Source organism: Acomys minous (assembly GCF_964271855.1).
Source record: "Acomys minous genome assembly, chromosome: 15".
In the NCBI taxonomy this organism is placed as follows: Eukaryota; Metazoa; Chordata; class Mammalia; order Rodentia; family Muridae; genus Acomys; species Acomys minous.
In genome coordinates this window covers 90,006,386-90,033,070 of record NC_140497.1, presented here as the reverse complement: position 1 = coordinate 90,033,070, position 26,685 = coordinate 90,006,386, and the positions used below count along the sequence as shown (strand labels likewise).

The following is a 26,685-nucleotide window of genomic DNA, read 5'->3' as shown; positions in this document are numbered from 1 at the left end:
ACAACACATGCAGTAAACATTGAACCCCTATTCAGGTCTAGCCAATGGACAGGACATTCTCCACAGTTGTGTGGAGAGCAGAGATTGACTCTGACATGAACTCTGGTGCCCCATATTTGACCACTTCCCCTTGGTGGGGAGGCCTGGTGGCGCTCAGAGAACAGATAAGCAGGCTACCAGGATGAGACTTGATAGGCTGTGACCATATGGTGGGGGAGGAGGTCCCCTTCTGTCACAGACCTAGGGGAGGGGAATAGGGTGAAAGAGAGAGGGAGGAAGGAATGGGAAGATACAAGTAAGGGAATAGCAATTCAGATGTAATTTGAATAAGTGAATTAAAAAAGAAATATGAAAAAGAATGATTAACTTTGTTTTTTACTATATGTAGCTTTTAGAATTAGTTTCAGCCTTCCTGCTCTCAACTTTATCACATTTATAGTAAAATTTAGGTCAGTTTTAATAAGCATTTTGCATATGCCGGTTTGCCAGTGACCAGTAAAAAGATATTCTGCGTCTTTACACAACCCCTTCTTGCCATGAATAAAACAGAGGACAATGAGGAAGAAACAGACTTACACAACAAAACACAGATTCTTTCAAGAACCATGGGGAAATATGAGTGCATACAGTAAGTTATTGTACAATCTACCATGAAAAACACTAAACATTTTTCATTTAAACCCAGGTACACAGATTACTCTGAGTTACTTATTGACTATAAGATGAATTGACAAGCAATGCCAGTGAAATGTAGGTAGAAGGAAGATTTTAATTAAATCAACACAAAAATCATAATCCAATGTGACATGTCTTATAAACACTATATAGAAAAGCCTCTTGGTGTGTAATGGCACAAATTAATCTGACATGCAGCCTTACCATTAGTGGAATGATATTTTGGCTAAAATATGGCATCTCTGTGGAAAGGCACAAAACAGAAGAACGACAGCACGAGCTGAAGACGTGAAGGAACTTGATGCCTTCTGAGACATGGGGTACTGGCAGGGGCGTGAACGGCAGTCAGTGCACTATGGAAAACATGGGGGAGGGGGTATGAGGGGCAAAGCTGAAAAACCTCACAGTGCACCAGTTACTTAGTGAATGAATATCCAGCGCCATTGCATAACTCAGGTTTACTAGAAGTAAACATGCATAATAATAATAATAGTGCACGTTGCCTATTTCACAATTGGAAGTGCCTCCTATTATTTTTAAAATAAAAAATATTTTAAAGTAAAAAATTATTATTATTATTATTATTATTATTATTATTATTATTATTATTATAAAAGTAGGTAGGCTAAAACCATGATCTTAAGTAGGAGTAATGATGTGTAGCTAAGATCACATGCCATAAATAATTAACTTTTTTTTTTTAATGATAGAGGTTTAGCCTGTTTTAGTGGCACCCTTCTGTGTCCAGCAGTCCAGTGGTGAGAGGATTAGGAGTTTGAGCTCACCACTGGATACAGCCTGTGGCCCTAGATCAAAAATAATTACATGCAGCTCTTTCTGAAGAGAACCCCACACCTATGTTCCCAGGTGTCCCTATCCTTTCTTTTGACTGTCTCATTTTTTAAAAAAATTTATTATTATTATAATTAACTCACATTACATCCTGATTGTAATCCCCTCCTTCTTATCTTCTGGTTTCTACCGTCTCTACCTTTTCCATTCTCTCCCCTTCCCCATGACCTCTGACAGGTGGAGTCCTCCTCCTCCTCTGTCTGACCACAGCCTATCAGGTCTCATCTGGATAGCCTGCATCCACTTCCTCTGTGTTCCCCCAGGACCTCTCCCCTAAGGAGCAGTGATCAAATCCAGGCCACCAGAGATCTTGTCAGAGCCAGTCCCTAGCTCCGCCTATGCCCCATGTGGAGAATGAGCTGTCCATTGGCTACATCTGATCGGGGGATCTAGGCCATCTGCTTGCCGTGCCCTTGGCTGGTGCATCAGTTTGTGCAGACCCTCCTGGGTCCAGATCCGCCATCCTTGATAGTTTCCCTGTGGAGCTCCTGACAGTTCCCCCCTCCCCCGTCTTTCCATCCCCCAACTCTTGCAAACAGTTTGCAGCTTTTCACCCAGAGTCTGGCTGCAAGTCCCAGTCCCGATTTCCCACTGGGTGGAATATCTAAGAGGACATCTATGTTGGGCTAATATCCACTTATAAGTGACTATATACCACGCGTGACTTTCTGGGTCTGGGTTACGTCACTCAGGATGATCATTTCTAGTTCCATCCATTTGCCTGCAAATGTCAAGATTTCCTTGCTTTTGATAGCTGGGTAGTATTCCATTGTGTAAATGTACCACAATTTCTTTATCCGTGTTTTGGGTGAGGGACATCTAGGTTGTTTCGAGATTCTGGCTATTACAAATAAAGCTGCTATGATCATAGCTGAGCAAATGTTCCTGTTGTATGGTGGAGCATCTTTGGAGTATATGCCCAGGAGTAGTTGAGTCTTGACGTAGTGCTATTCCCAGTTTTCTGAGAAGCCACTAGATTGATTTCCAAAGTAGTTGTACAAGTCAGCACTCCCACCATCAATGGAGGAGCGTTCCCCTTTCTCCACATCCTTGCCAGCGTGTGCTGTCACTTCAGTTTTTGATCTTAGCCATTTGCATAGGTAGGTGTAAGATGGAGTCTCAGAGACGTTTTGAGTTGCATTCCCTAATGACTAGGGATATTGAGCATTTCTCAACCATTTGATATTCCTCTGTTGGGAATTCTCTGTTTATCTCTGTACCCCATTTTCTAATTGGGTTATTTGGTTTGGTGGTGTTTAATTTCTTGAGTTCTTTATATATTTTAGATATTAGCCCTTTGTCACATGTAAGGTTGATGAAGATCTTTTCCCAGTCTGTAGGCTGTCGCTTTGTTCTGTTGACGGTGTCCTTTGCCTTGCAGAAGCTTTTCAGTTTCATGACGTCATATTTATTAACTGTTGATCTTAGAGCCTGGGCTGTTGGTGTTCTGTTCAGGAATTGTCTCCTGTGCCAATGAATTCAAGGCTCTTCCCCATTTTTTTCATCTAACAGATTTAGTGTGTCTGGTTTTATGTTGAGATCTTTAATCCACTTGAACTTTAGTTTTGTGCAGGGTGATAAATAAGGATGTATTTGCATTTTTCTCCATGTAGACATCCTGTTGTCTCTCATTTTTTTACCCTCATATCTAGAGCCTATTAAAATATTTTTATCAAACCGAAACTCTACTTCAAAACTGTGTGTGCGAATATATGTATATATACATATATGTGTGTGTAAAAATACCTTCATATGTGTGTTTAAAAATTATTTTTATTTTTCTATACTTAAAAACAAAAATAAAAAACTAATACAGCACGAAGACTTGCCACCAATCTAATATAACCACAGATATATTTGTCTTTGTATCTCTTCCTTGTAAATTAGGGATAAAAGGACAGTAACATTTCTTCACCCATTACTTGCACCATGGCTATCAAACTTTTAACAAAAGACAGGTCAACTTAAGGAAAGAATTAATCAGTTTTGCATGGCAAAGGAAGCTTCAGAAATGAGAACTCGAAACTCAAGTAGAACTGGTTTTCCTGCTAGGTCTGATGATGGATGCGTGTAATTGTGTGGACACTTCTACTTAAGAGCAGGGTGATCTAATAGCGGTAAGCTGAGGTACCCCAGCAGTGCCTGCTTCCCCCTTCTCTGCTTGGATGCGCTATACAGGGTTCTCTCTTTCTGGATATGGGGTGAGACTATGAATATCTTTTGACCAATTTTCAGAAAAGTTATTGAAAAAATCATATATAACCGTACTTATTTATTATGGAATGAGGTACACACTGTGATTTCTTTTCAAGACATACAGATCTTTCATCTTTTATATAGTACAGTGTGACATTTGCATACGTGCCTGTGATATCTAACAATCAGATAAGCATACCTGATGTATCATTAACCTTGGATGTATATTTTCTTTGTCCTGGTAGCCTTTAAAAATGCAATAGCTTTGATGAACAGGGTGTGGAATAAGGGTCTCATTTCGGGCTGAATATTCTGTGGCCTCTTATTCTCTGCATGTCATCCAGATGTAGGTCTCTGTTAATTACTGTCTACTGCAGAGAAAGTTTCTCTGATTATGGTTTAGAGACTCATATATGAGAATAACAATAAGCCAGTTATAAGAGGTTATTTTAATATATTCCCACTTAACAGAATAACGGTAATAGGGCCCTGGCCTGTCTGCTCATGAGTTGTCAGACAGATGGTGGTACCAGGTGTGTGTTTAGTCTTTCCTAGTTACTTTTCTATTGCTGTGATAAAACACCATGACCAAGGCAACTTTCAAAAGAAAATGTTTAATTTGGGATTAAAGATTAGGGTCCATGATGGTGCAGCAAGGGGACATGATGACAGATCAGCTGAGATTTTGCATTTTGATCTACAAGTATCAGAGAGGGGGGAGGAAGGGAGGGTGGATGGTGCAAGTCTTTCGAAATTACAAAACCCACCCCCAGTGACACATCTCCCCAACACCCTCTCCAGCAGTCAAACAGTTGTACCACTGGAGACCATATATTCAAACAGTCAAAAATGGAGGGCCATATTCAAATACTCAAAAATAGAGAGCCATTCTTATTCATCCACTATAAATGTCATTAAACAGGCACTAGGTCCAATGCAAAAGTGGCTGGTTACTCTTGTGATATCTGTGTCACTATTGTACCAGTGACTGTGTCTTGCCATGACACACACTATTGCAGTTCCTTGGATTCACAGTTTGAAGACGATTACTTCCAAGTGCTATGAATGCTATTTAGTAGGGACGGACCAGTTTTAGGTCAGTACCAGTGTGGTTTTGTCATCCAGTTCTGTAGGGTGAGCAGAGCAATAGCAGTAGTCTGTGACATTTAGGGCTCTATTGAACTTCACTGACCAATACATTTTTTTAAAAAGTAACTCATTTCTTGTGCTAAAATTTGTATTTTCTAATATGTTGTATCCTTCTGGGGATTTGTGCCCTTATGATAGGTAACTTTACTTGAATTCCTTTTAAATATGTATATGTATATATTTTAAGAAAGCATCTACAGAGGCAGATTTCTTAAAAGGCCTTTAGGACTGGTTTTCCATCTCCATATCCCATCCTCTGCCTCTCCTTCCCCTCCTCCAAACCACTTACTTAATCTTTTCAGTTCCACTATTCTCCTTACATGGGAAGTGGGTTGTAAAGGGTATAGTCTTAATACAAGTCAAGAAGTAATTGGTATATAGACATTAACTTGGGTTGCAGGTGTAAATGAGAAAGCTAAAGACAGACGAGAAACGACGAGAGCGGTGTCCTACGAGTAAGCTGTAAGGAATTCCAGTCATGTGTGATGCTGTTCACTCAGGAGGAGGCTGCGGCAGGAGGAACGTGAACCTGAGGACAGCCTCGGTGCAACCATGCTACACAAACAAAAGGTAAAAGAAGACAAACACCATCATTATCGAAGATTTTGCTTAAAGAAACTTGAAACAGCTTCAGCAACCAAGTAGGAAGGCCAATTAAGGAGAGGCTCGGTCAGAGAGAGCTTTTGAGAGTCACACATTAGCGAGTCCATTTTACACCATGCCTAGGAGACTACAACACCCCCCACCCTCACCCCTGCCCCCACCCCCACCCCCACCCCAATGCTAGGGGGAAGAGGCAACACTGCCCTCTAGTTTCCCAGAGCCCCTTAAGGAACAGGCCTGTTGTTAACTTTCTGTTTCTAGTCCTCTCTTACTGTGCCTCTTTCTTAGGGCTCTGGTCACTGAACCCCCCTCCTCCTTTTTTATGCCATTTTGTGGCAGGACATTTGAGAGTGTATCAGTTCTTTTTGCCCGAACATGAACAGTGGTAAAAAGAATCTGTTACATCATATTTCTTTTTTTTTTATTAATTTTTATTTTTTTAAATTAATTTATTCATATTACATCTCAGTTGTTAGCCCATCCCATGTATCCTCCCATTCCTCCCTTCCTCCCACTTCCCCCCTACTCCCCTCCCCTCCCCTATGTCTGTGTCTGAGGGGGACCTCTTCCCCCTGTATATGCTCATAGGGTATCAAGTCTCTCCTTGGTGACCTATTATCTTTCCTCTGAGTGCCACCAGACATGGTTACATCATATTTCAAAGCAGTTGAAAGAAGAGGCTGGCTGGAGCTCAGAAGAAAGGTGCAACCAATGCATCCAGTCCCTCTGGGCCTCACAAAGAAGGTGCATCAGGGCTGCCAATGCATCAGGGCTGGCAGGAAATGCGAAGGGGGAAGGTTTGCTTCAGGAGCCAGTCTGTGAGGGATTAGACATAGGAGCTTGGCTTTTTTTATGTGGATAGTTTTGTGAGGCTTTCAGATATCTGTGATCAGTGGTGTATTAGGTTCAAATCTGTTCCTTAAAAGGTCAAGGGGGCAAACAAGAACACACACACACACACACACACACACACACACACACACACTCACACACACACACACACGGAAGAGAGACAGAGGAAGAACTGGAGGGTTGTGGAGACCAATTAAGAAGCTGTGATGTTTTCATCCTTTATAAAAAAAATAAAGCGGCTAGAAATGAGAGAAGCTGGGTTGGGGGAGATTATGGGGTGTGACTATCAGAATAAAGGGGCTCCTTAGACGTGTGGAGAGAAATAAGATCAGCTGAAGATAGCGGTGAGTGTGGGGAATCTTGGGGTGAGCTTGAGAATGCCAAGTGTTATAAGTTCAGCCATTTTTATCATACTATGCTTCTCTGAGCACACAATTATTATGCTTATGTCATAACTGCATTTTTGTAGCAACTTGGAGGATCCAATACATACATACATACATACATACATACACACACACACACACACACACAAAACAAAAAAACAAAAAACAACCTTATTTTTCCTCCTCACTTCTTACCTCATTTTTCTCCATGCAAAAGCATTTTATGCCTTTGTCCATTTATTTTCTTTAAACTACAAGTAGACCAACGATCCTCAGTATGTGCTTGGAGATGTTAGCATTCAATTTTCACAACACCAAACGAGGGAATTAATATTATTACACACAATTTGTAGAGAAAGAAATTAAGGCCTAGGTTGAGACTCAGCGTTCTAGCTCCTAAGTTGCCAAGCCAGATTTCTAGGCCAGCTGGGCAATGCCCTTTAGGACTGCATCCGGATGCTTTAGTTCTGCTCTCTGGAAAGGTATCCCTGCTCTCTTCCTCGGGGAAAAAATATTGCCACATTTTTTTCTCATTTGAATTGCTTCCCTGCTTGATCTTGAAGTCGACATGGCTATCTTAGTCCTTTGATGGGTAGCAGCTGTCTACGTTGACGTCCTAGCTTGTACATCTCTCTGTTTGCAGAGTCTTTTAAAGCAAACCCAGCTTCTCATTCCTCTCTGTCCTACAACATAAACAGGTGAGGCTCCAGCACAGACTAGATGCCACAAGTCCTGCAAGCAAAGCCGAGTGGACTCCGTACTGCTGCCTTGCTGTGCAGCACAACTTGAGACCTGCATGCCTCAGCCTCTTGCAGTGAAAAGCCAAAGGCCATCTCTATGTGTTTGGACTGAAGATTAATTTTTAACAGAAGTCCTGATATACACTGGGTGTCTATTGCTTTCGTTACTGGCTGAGCATTAAAAAAACTCCTCACAAGTATTTGAAGATAATTGATCCAGTCATTAAGACTATATACGATTGTGTCCACTGAAAAGCATGAAGTAGCCACAACTAGCTAAAGTCACAGAAGACATATTTAAAATGTAATTATAATCAGGCAGTTTTACCATAGTGTATATTGTGTGGTTATTTACCTACTTTGGGTTTGAAATTAAGTTTTATTTTTTATCCGCTACATAACTCTTATACCTACAAAATCACACTCATAATTCTCACATAACCACCTGATACAGGAGGCCTCAGTTCAGCTTTATTTGAAAGTTTACTCTCGTAATATTACAGTATTTCCATTTCTACAATGAAAAATGACTCAACCCCCCCTCATTAGGGCTAATTATATTTATCAGATAGGAAATTAAAATGAGAAATATTAAGAATAAATATCTAATAAGATCAATTGGGACTGAGAGCTAATTATTTTATGAGTGTTTTATTGTTTGCAATAGAAACAGTTTCCTTTGCTAGGAAATCATGGAAGATAATTTCATGCAACTCTTTGCTTTATTCTCTTTGTATCCTCATAAAGAAATTTTCAGTGAAGACAGTTCTGACTCAGGGCAAAAGATAAGAACACTTGGTTCTCCTTTCTCAGACTACCGCAAAGGTACCATGATGCGTGACTCACTGAAACTCAAAAATCACTCTCTGCTCTCACAACACAAGCTAGATTGGGAAATGTCTCAGGAGCTACACAGTAGCCAGTATTGCAAAGCAAACAGTCTATGTGTACATTTCTTTCTTAAAAGTGTTTTCTAGACTAAGAGCCATTGTGTTTCACTAGGTGAGAGGGGGCAGTGTTTTAAATAAAAATGCATGCCTTTAAAATGCCATGCCAGCTTTTGACATGTGGCTCCTCCTCCTTCTTCACTTTCATTTGTAATATAACGTTGTCTATCTAGTTTAAATTTGTGGATAAAACGGTGTGTACAATGTATAAGATGGTGTCTTCAAGCATATACATAGTATGAAATGATTATATCTCAGTAAGCAACATCATCATTTCACATAAATATCATTGCTTTAGTAAGAACCAATAACATCTACTCTCTAGCATTCCACAGAAATACTTTGTCATTTGCTATAGTCACCATTATATATAACGGATCCCTTAAATTTCTTGCTCCTGAGTGCTTTCCTATCTTTTAAGCAATATCTTCCTAACAACCCCATTGTCTCAGGATCACTCTTCTCCTTCCCATGAGATCAACGTTTGTGGATTCTATATATGAATGGAGTCAGAGGTACTTGCACCTGGTTGGTTGACTTAGAATCGTGTTTTATATTCTCTACCATTTTGTTTCGAATAGCCACGTCTTCCCTGAGGCATATCCCATCACAGGGCAGGATGATGATGCAGTGTGATGGGGCGTTCCTTGGTCTTTGCTTTCAGGCCCTTGACTTTTGTCAGAGAAGCTTCCCAGAAGAAATGTAATGCCACGCCCTCGCAAAGGCTGAAGTAAGACAATATGCAAGCGATCACTTAGAGGAACACCTTAGTCATCCCAGGGAAACCTGATAAGGGCTTGAATTAGGATGAACGTACATTGTCTAAAAATAAAACCCTCGGTCTTTAATAACATCTTACTGCAAGTTCTTGTAGTAAAAGTGTTCCTGCTAAATAGACTTAGAAGTTACTGAAGCAGTAAGCGATTGGCATCTAACGGCTGTAGGAAGAAAGGAGGCAGTGCACTCAGAGTTACTAGAGGGGAAATATAAATTCATTTGAGCTCATGAGTCTTGGGGTCTCGTTGTGATCACTCAGTGCAAGAGGGAAGGTCCGAGGGCCTTGGAGCAGTGACCTCTGAGGAAGTAGGAGCTAGCTTGACTGATTGGAAATGGCAGAAGGTAATAGCCCTGCAGGAGCACAGGAGTTTGTGAGCTAGGTGAACACATTGTGTCAAGCCCAGTGGAAAGCCCCCCAGGTGAATGTAAGCACTTCCAGCGTTGTCTAGAGAGTTCCCCGGGGGCTGCAGGAATCACTGAATTGGGGACGTGCCTGTGTAATAGAATAACTTGTCAAGAGAAAGGATGTGCACAGTTACCAAAACTCCAGACTACACACTTGAAATGTGTGTGAATTATCCTTGAAGGAAGTCATACTTAAAAACCCTGAGAACCATATTAAAAATGAGCATGTTTCACTTTGAATGCCAAGACTACTAATGTCAGTAAACACACACACACACACACACACACACACACACACACACACACACACACAAACACACACGGCTGACAGTCTACTGAAAGGCATAGTCTACTTCACATGGTATTAGATGAATGAGAGTTGAGAAAGAGAGAGCCCTGTCAATCTTATCTATAGCTTGTCAAGTATACATGGAAATACATATGTCTTAGTAGGTGAGAGATAGGCACATAGATGACAGAGATAGATAGATGACAGACAGATGATGATTAATACAGATGACCGGTAGATAGATGATAGCTCATAGATACAGATAGACAATAAATATATGACACTTAGATGATAGATTGATGATATGTAATCTCTGTGTGTGTTTCATTAGCAGAGGTATCATCAAACCAACAAAGGTACTTGCTATAGTCTCAGTGTGCCCCCCACCAACAGCAAACACCTCGGGAGATGGCTATAACAATAGTTGTAAATGCGATGTGGGCTATGCCACCTGTGAACTGGGCAGGTGGGGGTAAATTGGTGGTGTGCTTACATTTACACGGTAGGAAGTTAAAAAGCACAACATCTTTCTTTATATTGGAGAGAGAATGCCTTGGAAACCCTAAGACCAATGCACTACTAAATATTTTCCAGAGAACTAATCTTTCTTAAAGCCCAGTAAGCTTATTTCCCAGCCAGCAGGATGACGTATCTTACCAGGACTCTGGTGTGCTAGCCCCCAGTGGGTCAATCAGCCACGTAGGGCAATGTCATCAATGTTTGTGTCAGCTATGGGGTTTTGTGAAATGTTCAGATGGACAGTTTTCCTCATGATCTACCATATATTAGCGAGGGCTGCAAAGTTTGAATGGTCTTGAGGCAAAACTCCCAATACAATATTTTTTTTCTTTTAGATATGAATATCAGGTGGTTTTCCCCTCATTTCTGAGTGATACAGTACAGAATTGATCCTCCCAAGCATTAACTCTAAGCTGCATATTCATGGCTGAGCTAAACTACAGCAAAGACGGGCACTATTGCACATGGTGGCAGTACCCAGAGCTATTGCTTAGTTGAGCTTGTAGTAGGTTATAATCATTTATCAGAAATTACCCATCTTCTATAGGAGCCAGGTCAGTGAACTGACATGTGCTACCCTGAGATCACCACCCCTGCCTCCTATAGACCCTTAGAGTGGCCTTCGTCTCCTTAGCTCTGCACAGCCCCCATCGCCATGTGATCCTGGTTAGATTTACCAACTTGCCAAAAGAGGGTGAGCTGGGCTCAGAGACTTAAGTTTGAACTTTCTCATTATGATGTCTTATCTGAGCACTGGGTCAGTATGGGGGTTGCTTTAATTGCTTGGTTAGGATGACTGTGTGTCTGTGTCTTTTCAAATCTCTATGAATTGAAACACTACCTCATACCCGGGATGATTATTTGCAGCAAAGGGTATATGAAGGTAATTTGGTTTAGATGAGGCCATGAGGGTGACTTTGAGACGTAGTGCTCTCTCTCAGAGAGCTTGCCTGCAGGCTCCTGACATACAAACACAACTAGAAGATGGCCGTCTGCACATCAGGATTCAGTCTCTTACCATGCACCTGGCCTGCTGGTACCCTACTTCTGCATTCCTGGCAGAAATGGGTGTGTATTGTTTAAGCCACCCAATGTATTGCATTTTACTACAGCATCCCCGAGGGACCTGAAACATCAGCATCTTAATGCCACAGAAAACTGGCTACTGCATGAGTGATCAAAAGAGGAAGCCGACCTGCTGAGGTGAGCCTCGGTTGTATAAGACTGTTTAGAATCCAGATACCCAACGTCTATGAACTGGAATGCTTTCTAGGTGCCCAGGCCAGTCCATGCTCTCTATCACTCTGTTTGCTATGTGAGTATTCTTTGTTCTTACACGTGGGCATACCTTCAGGGAAAGATTGTAAAAAGTCACTTAAGTCTACCTGTCCTGCTCTTGCAGAATTGTTGCTCCTGGCAGCCACTCACTCATGTAGGAACAGTGTTAGAGCTTTAAAGCATGGCTCTAGGTGCAAATGGAGAGAGTTTCTAAGCATTAAAAATAACATTCATGTTACATGTTTTTATACAAATTCAGCTGCTATACAATATATTGGTTTCCTTGTAACTTTTTTTTTTAATATGGGGTGGCCATATGCCTCTTTTCCTTATGTTAACCCGATTCTGATTTCTTTTGCTGCTTCAGTGTCAGGAATAGACACATTAGCCTGCCTGCTAGCCACAGTCTTCATAGTGGAGCTGAAAATCTTTTGATAGGAGTTCTGGGATGCATAGAGCTGTGTCATGAAGACAGGAGCTAATGTGTAAAACAAGAAACAAGTAACAACAGCAAAAACAAAAAGCAAACGAAAATATGTGTTTTGATGTCTCTCCTGGACAGCAGGCCTAGTTTCCTATTGGACACAGGATGAAGCCTGTTACCAATTCTGTTGCTTCTACTAATGCTACTCAATTTGAGGCGGAGGGAATAATGCAGAGAGGGACAGAAAGGATCCTGTGTTAGTAGCTTGGTCCCCTAGGTGGCAGTGTTGAGACAACTGGGCTTTGGAAAAGCAATTTGGTCATTGGGGATGCTACCCCCAGAAGCAGCCCCAGTGACAACTCCTCCCCTCTCCTCATGTCTCCCCTCTTGTGTACACTCTTCATGACACCTTCCACCATGCTTTCGTGTTCTTGGAAACCTCTGTCTAGAGCACGTGCTCGTGCCATGCTCTTGAACCTTCAGAACTGAGATCCTAATTAACCTCTTTGCTTTACAAATATCCAGCCTCAGATAACGTTTATAACAACAGAAAATCCAGTAAGTGTCAGGAGTCTTTTTTTTTCTAAAAGTGCTATACAGCCTTTCGTCACAGCCTCCTGAAGTCTATGTTGGTCGTTCTGCATTTAGAAGTGGACTACACTGTGATCCATCGGTCCTGTGAGCGTGCTGTTTTACGGCAAGAGGGATTTTTAAAAATGTGAGATCACAACTTCAAAGGATACGGATTACCTATGTAAGTTCAAGTTACTCATAGGAGGCCTTACAAAACAGACTGTTTGGAGAAGGAGAAGGTGAAGAAATTCAAAGCATGAGACAGCCGGAGAGTCGGTTGTTTTGTGAAGATGGAAAATCAAGGTACCTGGGAAATCTGGCATTTTAAAACAGTTGAGATGCTGTCACTCAACAAGAAGCAAGAAAATGGGGCCAGATATAGCTCAGTTGGCAGCCAGCTAAACGGCAAGGTGGAAGCTCTGGGCTCACCAGAGCTCTGTAAAAGTGCACATGCTAGCTCAAGCCTGGATTCTCAGCCCCGGGCAGGTAAAGATCTTTATTAGAAACTGATAGCTGTGAGCTAGGGACAGCCCAGTGATGAGAGCACTCACCAAGGATTCTAGGAATCAACACCTAAGGGAGTAAGCGCATGAACTGTTGGCTATGAGCCACCAACTCTGTGGTCGATTGTCATGGCAGCAATTGAAGACTCATATTGACTTGGGATTCCCTTGAACAAGGCAGAATGTAGTTGGGCACAGAGCGATTTCGCCTCATTCTTAAAAACACAGGCGTCAGTATGCTTCCTTTCTGAGCAAGCCATCATACTCCGGTAATACCAAATCGTGTGGCGAGATCTTGTTTAGATGATCATATTGTAATGTGCACAGCAAACATGACTGAAGATGTTTCAATTGTGTCCAACCTTCTGGCATTGTGACATGACCTTGTCATTTCTAAAGTTCATGCTTGAAAATCATCCAGTCAAATTAACACAAAAAGAAAAAGAAAAAAAATTGTAATGTTTTAAGTAAGGTTGTGCTTCTGTGTTGAGCCCCATGCATATCTGGGTTGTAGGTTAGACACACCTGCCTGCTATTAGCCTGTGCTCTTCTACTCTAGTCTGCCTGAGGCTCTGTGTACCACAGAGTAAGAAAATCAATCAATCCTTACTCTGCAAGCAAGATCTATAAGCACCATACGATCGTTGATCGTTGTTGGCTTTACTGCTTTTGTTTTTGTTTACAAAAAAAAATAGTAACAAGAGCAGAAAGGAAGGAGACAGAGTTCCTTCATAGAAAAGAAGACGTTTCTTTATAGCTCCCACACTTGCAGTGGGCAGAGATGATTTTCTTCTCTAGAATACTTAAGGGCCAGGCCACAACTTAGATCTGAAAAAATTATTGCAGAGCCTTTGATATAATCAGCACTAAAGTATATCTAATGAAAAACGAAACAATTAAGATAAGTGTTCTGAATTTCTGTGGATCTTGTAGGGCTTGGTCTCTACTACCAAACAAACTCCTAGTAATTAAAGCAAAAGTAAGCAGAAAGTGTATAAACAAGTGATTATAATAGTTCAGTCCAATTATGCAGTTAAAGAGGGAGGCACAGAAAAATGACTCTGAAAATACACTGCATGCGCACAGTAGGTCATTAATAGATTCCTTCTCACTGTAGAACGATGAGACCATAATCACAAGACTACGAGAAAAGTTACTATCATTACAGGGAAGAGGGCATGCTCAGTTCTGATGCAGCTTGGTGACCTGGGATGGATTGGAAGTGGGGTTCCCTTTTTCCGAGAAATAGAGGAGGGGGAAGGTGGACAGGTAAAGAAGGAAGGACTGGGAAGTGAGGAGGAATGGGCTATGGCCAACATGTAAGTAAATACATCAATTAATGATAATAATAAAAAGAAAGAGAAAGAAGGAAAGAAATTGGCATGCAATATGGAGTGAAAGAGCATAATATTTCCTGGCAGGTGGGAAGTAGAAACCAGTGGAAAACAGGAGAGCAAGGTGCCTTAATTTTAAATAAATAAGGCGATAGCACTGATAATCCAGCTTATTGAGAAGTTCCCAGTTGAGGGAATTTTATGTGGAAGTTTCCAGTGATCTTGAGGTTATTGTGTGAAAGCAAATGGTGACTAACCCTAAAGTGCATTCTGAAAACATGACAAGTTTCACAAGGACCAAACAGGCAAATCTACGGTGATGTATTATGAAATATGATCTGCATTGTTCTCCAATATGAACACGAAAGAAGCCTATTTTTTGTAATATGTCTTATTTTGGTAAGTGAATTTGTTTTGCAAATTTGTGCTAAATTAGTATTTTTCATTGTTTAAGATTGAGCATAATTTCTGCACTTCTTTGTAGCCTTAATATGTTTCATACTTTCATAGAATTTTGGAATGTGAAACCAACCATTAAGGTTTTAAAGTAAAATCCTTTGACCCAGGGAGATACATGCACAGAAAAAGGCACTGTCTTACTTAGTTTTCAGAGTGACACACACCTGACAGAAATAATTTAAGTCAGTGGCTCTCAGCCTCTCTGGGAGCCAAAAGACCCTTTCTCAGGGGTCACCCAAGACCAGTGGAAACCTCTGATATTTACATTACAATTCATTACGGTAACAAAATTACAGTTATGAAGTAGTAACAAAGTAACTTTATGGCTGGGGTAACCACAGCATGAGAAAATATATTCTAAAGGGCACCATCATTGGGAAGGTTGGGGGCCAGTGGCTTAGGGGAAGATTTACTGGCTTGCAGTTTGAGAGGACACAGTCCATCATGACAGAGGAAGCATAAAAGCATGGTGGCTTTTGCCGGTTACATCATGTTGGCAGCCAGAAGGCAGGGGTCTGGGTGGAAAGCAGAAGCTGGGCCCTTTGTCTCTCTGACACATTTCTTCCTAAGGTTCTAAAACCGTTCAAACAATACCACTAACAGGGAACAAGGTGTTCAAACCCATTGGAGGGGACATTCTCTATTCAAACTCCAACAGGCACTAAATTCTTGGTTCTTTGGAGCCTTATTCAGGTACCATGGAGCACTTCATACAACTCACTAAGTATTAATTCCTCACAGGTCATGATTATATGATCTCTACTTCTCAGTCTGTGCCTATGATGAAAACTTTAAACCCAATCTTCAAATCAAATGAGTTCAGTGTTTCTCAACCTTCCTAATGCTTTAACCCTTTCATTCAGTTCCTTGTGCTGTGGTGACCCCAACAGGAAATTATTTCACTGCTGTTTTATAACTATACTTCTGCTTTGGTTATAAGTCATAATTTAAATAACTGATATCCAGTGTGTGTGACCCACAGGTTGAGAACTATAGATCTATATGCTATACATCCTATATATGGATCTATAAAACTAAGCTGGTATCCATTCGACTTAGGTTATAAATAAAATGAACTGATAAGGTATTTTTATACTTATTCATTTTTTAAATTCTCTCATCCCCCCTTCTCTCTTTATTTCTCTCTCCCTCTTCCCTCACTTTCATGCTTTCCTGTGTGTGTGTGCGTGTGTGTGCGCATGTGTGTGTGTGTGCGTGTGTGTGCACATGTGTGTGTGTGTGTGTGTGTGTGTGTGTGTGTGTATTATGTATGTGTATGTGCTCATGTGAGTACAGGTACATGCAAAGACGACCAGGTCATCAGGTCCCTGGAATTAAAACGAGCTGTCCATAGGAGCTAGATTAGAACTCTATTTCTCTGAAGGAACAGTATTTGCTCTTAACTGCTTATCTATCTCTCCTGCCCCAGTTAAGAAGGATGATGCTGAATCTACTGAACAAATTTTGGGGTGAGCCAGGAAGTCTTCTGGAACAGATCCCTCAGTGCTATGGTAGCATTACTGAAAGGGGTACCGCCTGGGTAGATGAAATGAGTGCCCTCCACAATTTCATGAGGGGCTCCCACAGAAGAGATTTTCAAAGTAGCCTTATGAGGATGCACTTGAAGTACTAAAGTAGAAGCAGGGATGAAACGCCTTCTACACCCTGTGCATCCCATGTAACCAGACCGCAGCAATCCCACTCACAGCTGTGACTCAGCTCTCATTCCAGACAGGTTTTGCTCCAGCTGAGGGGGGCACTGAGTAATTTGATCTTTTGTCCTTAGCAGAAACCAATTTATTGTCTGTTATACACATGTACTTGCTCTCACAGTGTACTGCTGTAGAAAGATTAATAGGTGGATTTTGGAATTCTCGTGGGTATGTATATATTATTGAAGGACACGTTAGAACAATGCTGTAAGTTTAATACTGCACCATATTTTTGCCAATGTAACTTAAAATCTTATCAAACAGTATCATATTGTTCAGTGCAAGATGAGCTATGTTCTCATGATGAAGCAGGGCTGAAATCCCCTGGTGTTACATGACCACCCAAAGACTACTCTGGTCATAATGTTTAGGGACTCCCAAATTGACAACAAATCTATTGGAAACCTGGTGCAGTGGCAGGAAAGAGAGGAGTGAAGGTAGCAAGTGGAACTTACCTCCCCTTACTCCGAGGTTACAGGCCACTTCAACTCATTTTCAGTCAGATGAACCAGGAGAGGGCATTTTAAAACACTAACTTTATTTTTTAGAACTAACCTGACACCCCAATATAAGTGTAAAGGGAGTCAGAGAATGTAGTCAGGTAGACCTTGGCCGCTGTGGTTATTGCCAAAGTCTACTGTTTACCTGCTTGCAGTGTTCACACTGCCCTCCTGTTTTTCCACTAGCAGATATAATTGATTACCTCTTGTTCTGGGTTCTAGAAGATTACAGAAATGAATAAAATGTTATTTTCTTTTTAAAGCAGCCTTGTCAATTATGGACAGAAAGATTGGAAAATCCCCCTGAGTATATAGGGAGACCACGGGTTGGAAAGAAAATGATCCGAAGAGAAGGTATAAACCATGATCTACAGGACAGAGAGGAGGGGAAGAGATTGCTATAGAATCCTGGCGATTCTGCAGAGCTGATGGCCTAATAGCTGTGCCTGGAAAGGGGGAAGATACAAGTTACACATGGGCGAAAGGTGGGGAATGAGAAAAGAGAAGAGGTTAAGAAGTTAAAGCCTCACAAAAGAGGAGGAGCCTCAGCAGGAGGAGGAGGCACAGCAGGAGGAGGAGGAGCAGATGGAGGAGGAGGAGGAGCAGATGGAGGAGGAGGAGGAGCAGATGGAGGAGGAGGAGCAGATGGAGGAGGAGGAGCAGATGGAGGAGGAGAGGAGAGGAGAGGTAAAGAACCTGAAGTGGTGGCTGTGGCTGTGTAGATACTGGAGCTTAGGTGGTTTGTGCGAGAACTCACTAATAGAATTCACTACTTGTTCAGGTCATGACTAGAAGCACAGGAGGCATTTTCACTTCAGGGTTTCAGATTCTCATGAGTTCTTATTCATTGAGTCATATTTTCTCCCTAGGCTCTGAATAATATTAAATAACAATTCACAGGATTATGTGCATCAATTAACTGATCTTATTCTTTCTCCATTCTTCTTGCAGATTCCTTTGTAATTCAAACAAGTGTTTACATACTATGTCTAGCTATAGCAGCAAGGCAATTCAGAAAAGAATTCCCAAACATATCTCTAAGGAGGCAAGAAAACTAGATTCAGAGTTTTAGGTTTTTGTTTGTTTGGGGTCCCCCAAGTTAAGAATAGGTATCTCACTAGGCAAGTTTCATAATGTTGGGCTGCACTCTCAGCCTTAAAGAAACAAATTCTTTTTATCCTGAAACACCAGATTTTACCCTGTGGGTCACAACCTCTTTAGGAGGTCACATGTCAGAAATTTATATTACAATTGACCCAAACAGTAGCAAAGTTACAGTTCTGCAGTTGTGGGTCTGCACAGCGTGAGGAACTGTATTAAAAGGATCGCAGCATCAGGCAGGCTGAGGACCATAGTTTTGATCATTAGCTCATCAAATTGCCCTTGAGGATCCTGAGCTCCTGTGGTAGCTGTGAAGCCACAATCTTCCTTCCCAGCCGCTCCACCAGGCCTGGCTGCATTCAGAGATTTAAATACTAGAAACACAGCACTTGAAATGACAGCATGCTATGGTTCTAAAGCGGAGGGTTGAACTTTGCAAGTTTAGCAGTGAGTTAAATACGACAAGAGAAAATACGATAAAAACTAAACACACAATACTACAAGAGAAGGAAAAGGGAGAACAGATTAAATTAAAGAACTGTATGTTTTCTTGTGCTTCCTGTTCTTTGAAAATAAATAAAGATGATAAGAAAAGAAAAAAATATTAATAGCAAACATCCAAGAACATGACCTTGACATTGCTGTGTTCTTATGTTGTTTCTTTAAACCTTTATTACTCTTTATTGACAATCAAGTTAAGATGGGTATAGTCTTTGGTAGATATTCAATTCTTCTACAATTATCCATTCATATTGTCCAGCCCCTTTTCTCCCTGCCCCCCTGGAAAAAACTGGTAATTTCTAGAATGATCTACTTCAATATTTAGTTTTGGAAATATAACTTTCTTAAGAACATTTATTATTATTATTTCTCTGTGTGTGTGCGCGCGCATGCGCATGTACGTGCAAACGTGTGATCGTGCTTGCCAGATCAGAGGACAGCTTGGAAACATAGTTCCTCTCTGCCATGTAGCTTCTGGGAGACTAAATTCAGGTCACCAGGCTTGGTGGCAAGCATCTTTATCAACTGAACTTTTTGATTGGCCCATTTTGAAATTAACAGCACCCCATATTATCTTCTGATCACTTCACGTATTGTCTTGCTTAAGTCTTATGAAAACACTATTCCTCTTTGTAACTGCAGAGATTGAAATAAAATTCTTTCTTTCCCCACAGACTGACAAGCTGAGACAAAGTAAGACATTCTGAACGTATGCAAGGAACCCCACCTTTCCACATCTCTCTTCAATAATGTAAGTGCAGGCTGCATCTAATGGAGTACTGCATGATGAAATGAGGAAAGGCCAACTAAATGGGCAGAAAATTGACAGTTTTCAAATTCAAGCACTTATTGTGCAGTTTTTCTCTAAGTAGAGAGTCAGTCCACTTAGAGATATCAAAGAAAGCCAGCCTTTGAGTTGTCTGCAATTTCAGTTCCCACCCTTCCTCTTTTCAACTTCCCCAAGAAGGGCTCGTTAGGGGAAGGAACCAAACCAACATCTCTGGGGATCGCCATAGTCCTTCGTGCTATTCTTGCTCAAATAACTAAATCCTGTCTTGAAAACTTACATTATGTGAACACCATAGAGGAAAGGAATTATTTACAATCGACACTCAACCACACCCTGCAACTTTCACACTTTGAGTGTCTTCTTATGCTGTTTTCTTTTCCCCTTCTCCTTCTAAGTAAGTTCTAAGCTTTCCTTGGAGGGATTTGGCTGTCACCCACACATTTTTCCAGTGTGTTTCCAGATGTTCTAGACTATTCTGCCTACCGTGAAGACTCAGGTAGGTAGCAGCAGATTTACTTCTGAAGTCTAAGACAATTACTATTTTTCCGTTTGCTCTAGAATTTCAGAGCAAATGTCTCATTGTGGAGATGTCAGGTGTTAGTGAAGCTAAGAGAACAGACTGTCCTTATTAGAGTGTAGAGAGCGCATAGTAATATCACATATCAAAACAAAACAAACAAACAAACAACAACAACAAACAAACAAAAAGCAAAAACCCATATAAGGGCAGAAGTATGCGTAACGGAAGCATCATATTACTGAATTTCTTATAGCCACTGTTTGTGAGCATTTAAAATGTTCATCTAGAACACTACCCTTAAACTCAGTGTGTGAAATATTTGAACTAGTGAAATATTTATTTATTTATTTATTTATTTATTTATTTATTTATTAATTATATAGTACTCTGCCAGAAGAGAGCATCAGAACACATTATAGATGGTTGTGGGCCACCATGTGGATGCTGGGAATTGAACTCAGGACCTCTGGAAGAGCAGTCAGTGCTCTTAACCACTAAGCCATCTCTCCAGTCCTAGTGAAATATTTGAAGTAAGAGTTTTATTTTATTCAATAGTACATCATGTCAAAGTATAAACTTGTGGACAATCATTTATCTAATGAATTGATTGGTTTCATAAGTTGGTTATTTTCTGTTGGTTACCAGAACTCCTCTGTTATCTCTGGTTTGCCTAACATTAGGGATGATAGGTAGAGCACTGATATTTTTATTATTAATGTCTAAGAAGATAAATGCTAGATGTTAGTACACAAGTGTGTGCCAGCCATGTTTCAAAAGCTTCTCATATCTTACCTCATAAAAAGTACAATAGCCCAGTGAAGTGCATATTATTGTTACTATTACACAGAATAAAGCACTGAGAAGCCAATAGAAAACATTGGCATACAAAACTGGTAAGGAAATCTTCTTCTTCTTCTTCTTCTTCTTCTTCTTCTTCTTCTTCTTCTTCTTCTTCTTCTTCTCTTTCTTAATTTTTGTAGCTTAAACAAGTATCTATTTTTAATTAACTTTTAAAATATTTGCTTTCTTTTTGTATTTTTCTTTGACTAAGTATAGTCCTTTTGTTTTACATCAAGAACTTATATTCATATAAATTTTTAAATGAGTACATTTCTACTATACTCATTTTAATTCTGCTGTTATCTTATAACTCCAGAAGGATCTAGAATCCCTCACTTAATACCTAGATATTTTCTTCCTTTTGGTAGCAATCTTTTACATTTGGCATTTTTCTACCAGTTTTTTATATTTAATTAGAACAGTAATAAAATGCTGTGTTTATCAAAATCTCCAAAATTTTTCAAGATAATACCATTCAAATATAAAATCTGTCATACAAATATGTATTATTGAGGCATAATATAGTATATAATACGAACATAGAATTTTTTAATTTTTTACATCTATATTTATATTATTACGCCTATGTACAATGAACTACCTGCAGCAGTAAGAACTGGAAGATATTCTGATACAACCACGCCAAGAAAAAAATGTGAGATTTTTGCAGCTTTGACATGGATTGGAATTCACCTTCAGAAAATTTAAAAAGTGAGTATTTTAATTTGTTTCTTCTTGACACTCAATTTTTTTTAGACAAAGCATTGTACCATATAATAAGATGTTAAGTCAGCTCTTAATACTGATGCTTCTGCAATTTTTATTGAAAGTTCTGCTTTTAAGGGATGAGGTCTTGTCATGCCCTTTGTTTATTTCTGCCTCTGTTATTTATTTATTTATTTTTTATACCTCCTTATCTCAAGACTTTGCCTCTTAACATTGGAATGTCTATAAATTCTCCTTTTTGTTTCTTCTTTCATGTCATGTCGTATCCCTTCCTAATAGTCATATTGGTCCACTTGACTATCGTGTGTCACTAAAGTGCTTGATGTATTTTCCTAAAGCAAGATCTGCTTTCAGAGGAAAAAGAAAGAATCAATGAAACTTACAGCCAGTAGTTCCCTGAATATCCACAGGGGACGCATTTCCAGACTCCAGCGGATGCCTGAAACTAACAGTAGTATTGATCAGAATTTCCTCTACATACAGCCCTCATATAACTTTTTCACCTTGTCACCCCAAATAAACTCTCTATGGCTGCTCTTTGATGTATTTAAACTGTCAGTACCACTTCTCTTGCATGGCTGAGCATTATTAAGCACAATTAATGTTAGTTGCACACAGACGCTATAGGGCCAGCAGAGCACCAAGTAGCACACACCATGTGGATACTCTGGACAGAGCGAATGTGCGTCCTGGGTGATAAAGAGTGGGACCACAGGATTCCTTCATGCTACTTGGGATGCTATCTGAGTTCAAATGGCTGAATTCCTTGTCTCTGGAACTTTGCGTTTATTACTTTTGGATTGTAGGTGCTTAGTAGAAACGGAAACTTTGGGAAGTAAAACTGGATGAGAGTCTACTGTACTGGGTCCCCTTTGTTCTGAACTTAAGGAGACAGATATCACAAAACCACTAGCGCCTCTTTAATAGATATTACCAAATAATATGCAGCTAAAGAAAGGTCAAGGATTTGGAGGGAGCTGCAAAGAGCCTAAGAAAATGTGAGTGTGTTGTCCCCTGTGGGACACATTAGCATCTCTGTGGAGAGTAAACTGGCCACTGTGCTATGGGGAGAATATTAATTACACACAATAATGACCTGCCACAGGAGGACAAGCAGATACCAGAGCTAAAGCTTATATAACAGAGATTGCTCTCCTTCAATATTTGTTTTTAAGTAAAATATACCATTAACATAAAGAATAATCCAGTGAGGAAAAGGATGGATGTTTATTGTTTAATTGCATTTTCATTAACAACATATCTATTAATTTGGGTTAATAAGAACCTGGTTCCGTTTGTTTTCTAAGGGTTCCCCAAAAAGATGACGTACTTATAAAATATTTAATCTAATTAGAAATGTAATTGTATCTGTTCATTAAGATACACAAGTATTTATTATGACATTTCATATATAAATGTGTATATATGTACCTATACATATATAAACATTGTCTTTTAAGTTTTATTCTTTGGGTGACCCTTCTATCCAACAGTTTTTAGTCTCAAATTTTTAAAAATTATTACTCATTTTAATAATCCTAGTTTTCGCTAGGCCTTGTCTCTAATTAATAGTACTTAATATCCTCTGTGATATATACACAGATCGTGCATTATAGTCTACAAAATTAATGTTTTTTTCTGTCTCTGTGTATAAGTGAGCATGTCTAGGGTATGTTCTAGTAAGTCTGTGTACAAGAAAATATTTTCATAAACTTTGCTGTATTCAAAATAAAAGAGCTTTCACCCGTGAGAGCTTCCTAGAGCCAGGGATTCACAATGGGGGCTGCTGGATCCCGCAGTTGCCTCATTGCGCAGCCTGACCTGCCTCCTCCACGGTGGCCTGACTCAGTTGGTTCCTGGCACTAACTGTCGCTAAGGGTGCTGAGTGTTCTCTGAAGTGCCATCTGAATATGTTAAGGTGTTCTAGCTTCTGAAAGTGACTGAATACTCCAGTTAATTACAACTAAAGCTGCCAGCATCTTGCCTCCTGACATCTATCTTAGAGGCCATAATATCTTTTCAAGTCATCATAGGAGAAAGGGTTTACCAGATGTTTTCACTTTCTAAAATAAGTTTCCATTTCCCTAATCTTCTCTCACAGTGCCTCCTTGCTCATGGCTCATGCTTGCAGCTCATCACACACATCAGCCTTTGTTTTCTGTACCCAACCTCAGATTGTTCTGTAAAGCAACTCCAATGTCCTTGCACTCACAACAACGTACCTTTGCATCTCTGTCTTGTCTCTTGGAGGCTGTCTGTCAGCATCACCTCTGATGATTACTGTCGGGCTCAGCTGACTTTCACCACTGTTTTCCTTTTCAGTAATCCATGCTAATGGAGATCTGCTGTTGGTTTGGAAGGCTGGATGAAGTCAAATGTGCCAACCAATTTTTAAGTTACGCTGGATTTTTAAAATTTTATGCTGTAAAATTAGAACATATTCCATAGAAAGTGATTTTGAACTCAGTGGCATTTCTGGATTATGATGTGAGCTCTGGATGGTGCTGGTCAGTCACACAGCTCCAGGTTATGTGCCCTGCCATGAGAATGAGTGAGCTTCTCTGCCACATGTCCTGTTGCTAAGCAAAGGTTGGCACTCAGCGTTTCCTACTTCGTACTTTTCAATTTATAGTAGGTCTATGGGATGGAGTGCCACTGTATACCAAACAACATCTGTACACAGTAGGTCTATGGGATGAAGTGCCACTGTACTGCAAAGAACATCTGTACACAGTAGGTCTATGGGATGGAGTGCCACTGTATACCAAAGAACATCTGTACACAGTAGGTCTATGGGATGGAGTGCCACTGTATACCAAACAACATCTGTACACAGTAGGTCTATGGGATGAAGTGCCACTGTATACCAAACAACATCTGTACACAGTAGGTCTATGGGATGGAGTGCCACTGTATACCAAACAACATCTGTACACAGTAGGTCTATGGGATGGAGTACCACTGTTCACCAAAGAATATCTGTACACAGTAGGTCTATGGGATGGAGTGCCACTGTATACCAAAGAACATCTTTACACAGTAGGTCTATGGGATGGAGTGCCACTGTATACCAAAGAACATCTGTACACAGCAGGTCTATGGGATGGAGTACCACTGTATACCAAAGAACATCTGTACACAGCAGGTCTATGGGATGGAGTGCCACTGTATACCAAAGAACATCTGGACACAGCAGGTCTATGGGATGGAGTGCCACTGTATACCAAAGAACATCTGGACACAGCAGGTCTATGGGATGAAGTGCCACTGTATACCAAAAAACATCTGGATACAGTAGGTCTGTGGGATGAAGTGTCACTATATACAGAAGAACATCTGTACATAGTAGGTCTATGGGATGGAGTGCCACTGTATACCAAAGAACATCTTTAGTGGAGAAAGGACAACAGATCTTTAGGTACCCACAAATCTCACAGTCATTCCTTTCAGCAGGTTTCTATCACAGTCCTGATTAAATATTATATGCTGCTAAATGGTCTGAAAAGGACTGTACCTTTAATTTCTTCATCCAACTTTTAAAACTATAAAATGAATATTTTTTACATTTTTGAACATATATATTTTACTATACTTTGTTCTTAATTGTCCGTCATTGTCCTCACCCAACAAAGATTCTTTATTAAAACATACTTTAAGAACAATAGAAACCAAAACAAAATAACAATACTGATTTTTGAAAAATATTGTCAAAGGTATAATTAGTATTCATATAACTTCCATTATTTTTGTGTTGTTCAAATTAGCCTATGTATAAATATTCATTTAAGGGTTTTAAATTTTTAATTGTGCATATTTTGATCAAATTTTTTCTATATCTTTAACTCCTCCCAGATCCTCTTTGCCTCACCATCCATTCAATTTTACATTCTTTCTATATATATATAGAATATATATATATATCTATATATATATAGATATATATATATATATCAAAAGCAAACAACCCAAAACATAACAAAAAAAATAATGAGAATCAAAACAAACCAATCAACCAATAAGAGAAATAAATATCACTCAACTAAAGTACACACCCCAAACCATTGATGTATTTAAGAGTTTACTTTTAAATTGATGGAGAAACACATCACTGACCTGCTGGAGGGCAGAAAGGCAGTAAAATACAGTTATACTGTGGATCATGGTCAAGTTGAAGATTACAGGGGGCTCATGGCCTTTAACTCTTCAATAACCTTATTCTAAAGTGAGGTACATCCTGAAGGAATATATCAAGGCTTAGAACAATATTTTAAATCCTTTAGTTTACAATAAGGACCATAGCTACCAAATAATTCTGTAAAAGAGCCTTCATGTTGAGGTGGCAGGTACCCTGTACACTGATAATAACTATAATGTGGGATGTAAACCTACACGTTATTTATACAGTCAGATGCCTATCAGAAAATGTTATTTGCATGTCTATGTTTGTGAGGTGGTCTTCTCTAGGTATACTCTTAAAAAATTTTATAATTGTTCAATAATATTAACTCACTTAGGTAGTATTAAACAGAAAACTAATGAAAGCCAGGAGATAGTTTTCATTTAGATAACTTTTACATATAGATTCTTTCTTCATTTCACTTAGTGATCATATTTGAGTAAAAAAAGTAAATGTTTAATATTAACTTAATGTACTTTGTATAATATTATATAATGGTATGAAAGTTATACTCAGTTACTTTGGTGAAACATAATTTTCTTACACTCCTTACTTGACCATTATAGACTACAGCACTACTATGGTATTCTTTTCTGTACTTGTTTGCAGGCTTGCTGACACAGGTTTATATCTTCATTTTTACTGACTGTTGTATAATAAGTACCATGTTATTATATAATTTTCATAGCATTTGTCTAATTAATGCTCAAGAACCTGTCAAGAAGCTAGTATTAATTCCAGCCAGTGTCCTGAGGTGCCATTTATATGCTCTGGTTCCCTCGTGGTTTTAACATGAGTCAAAGGAGGCAGGGGCAGAAGCTATGGAATCCCATGACTAATATGTGTGTCATAAATAG

General features: G+C 39.7%; 2 long non-coding RNA genes across 3 annotated transcripts in view; one reads left to right on the top strand and one right to left on the bottom strand.

Annotated features, from left to right (window-relative positions):
- Window positions 1-5,376, top strand: part of LOC311584567 — a 262,665-nt gene extending 257,289 nt beyond the window's left edge. The window contains exon 3 of the long non-coding RNA XR_014774944.1: window positions 5,273-5,376. This is a non-coding gene — a long non-coding RNA (uncharacterized lncRNA). The remainder of the gene's footprint in view (window positions 1-5,272) is intronic.
- LOC311584565 lies at window positions 4,364-26,650 on the bottom strand. 2 transcript variants are annotated; one of them, XR_014774942.1, is made up of 4 exons: window positions 25,765-25,889; window positions 23,874-23,996; window positions 22,035-22,096; window positions 4,364-5,427 (listed from the first exon to the last, which is right to left on the bottom strand). It is a non-coding gene; the product is annotated as an uncharacterized lncRNA (long non-coding RNA). The 2 variants fall into 2 exon arrangements; XR_014774941.1 differs by lacking the exon at window positions 25,765-25,889 and adding an exon at window positions 26,543-26,650 and having other exon boundaries at window positions 4,365-5,427.
- Window positions 26,651-26,685: the final 35 nt, after the last annotated feature.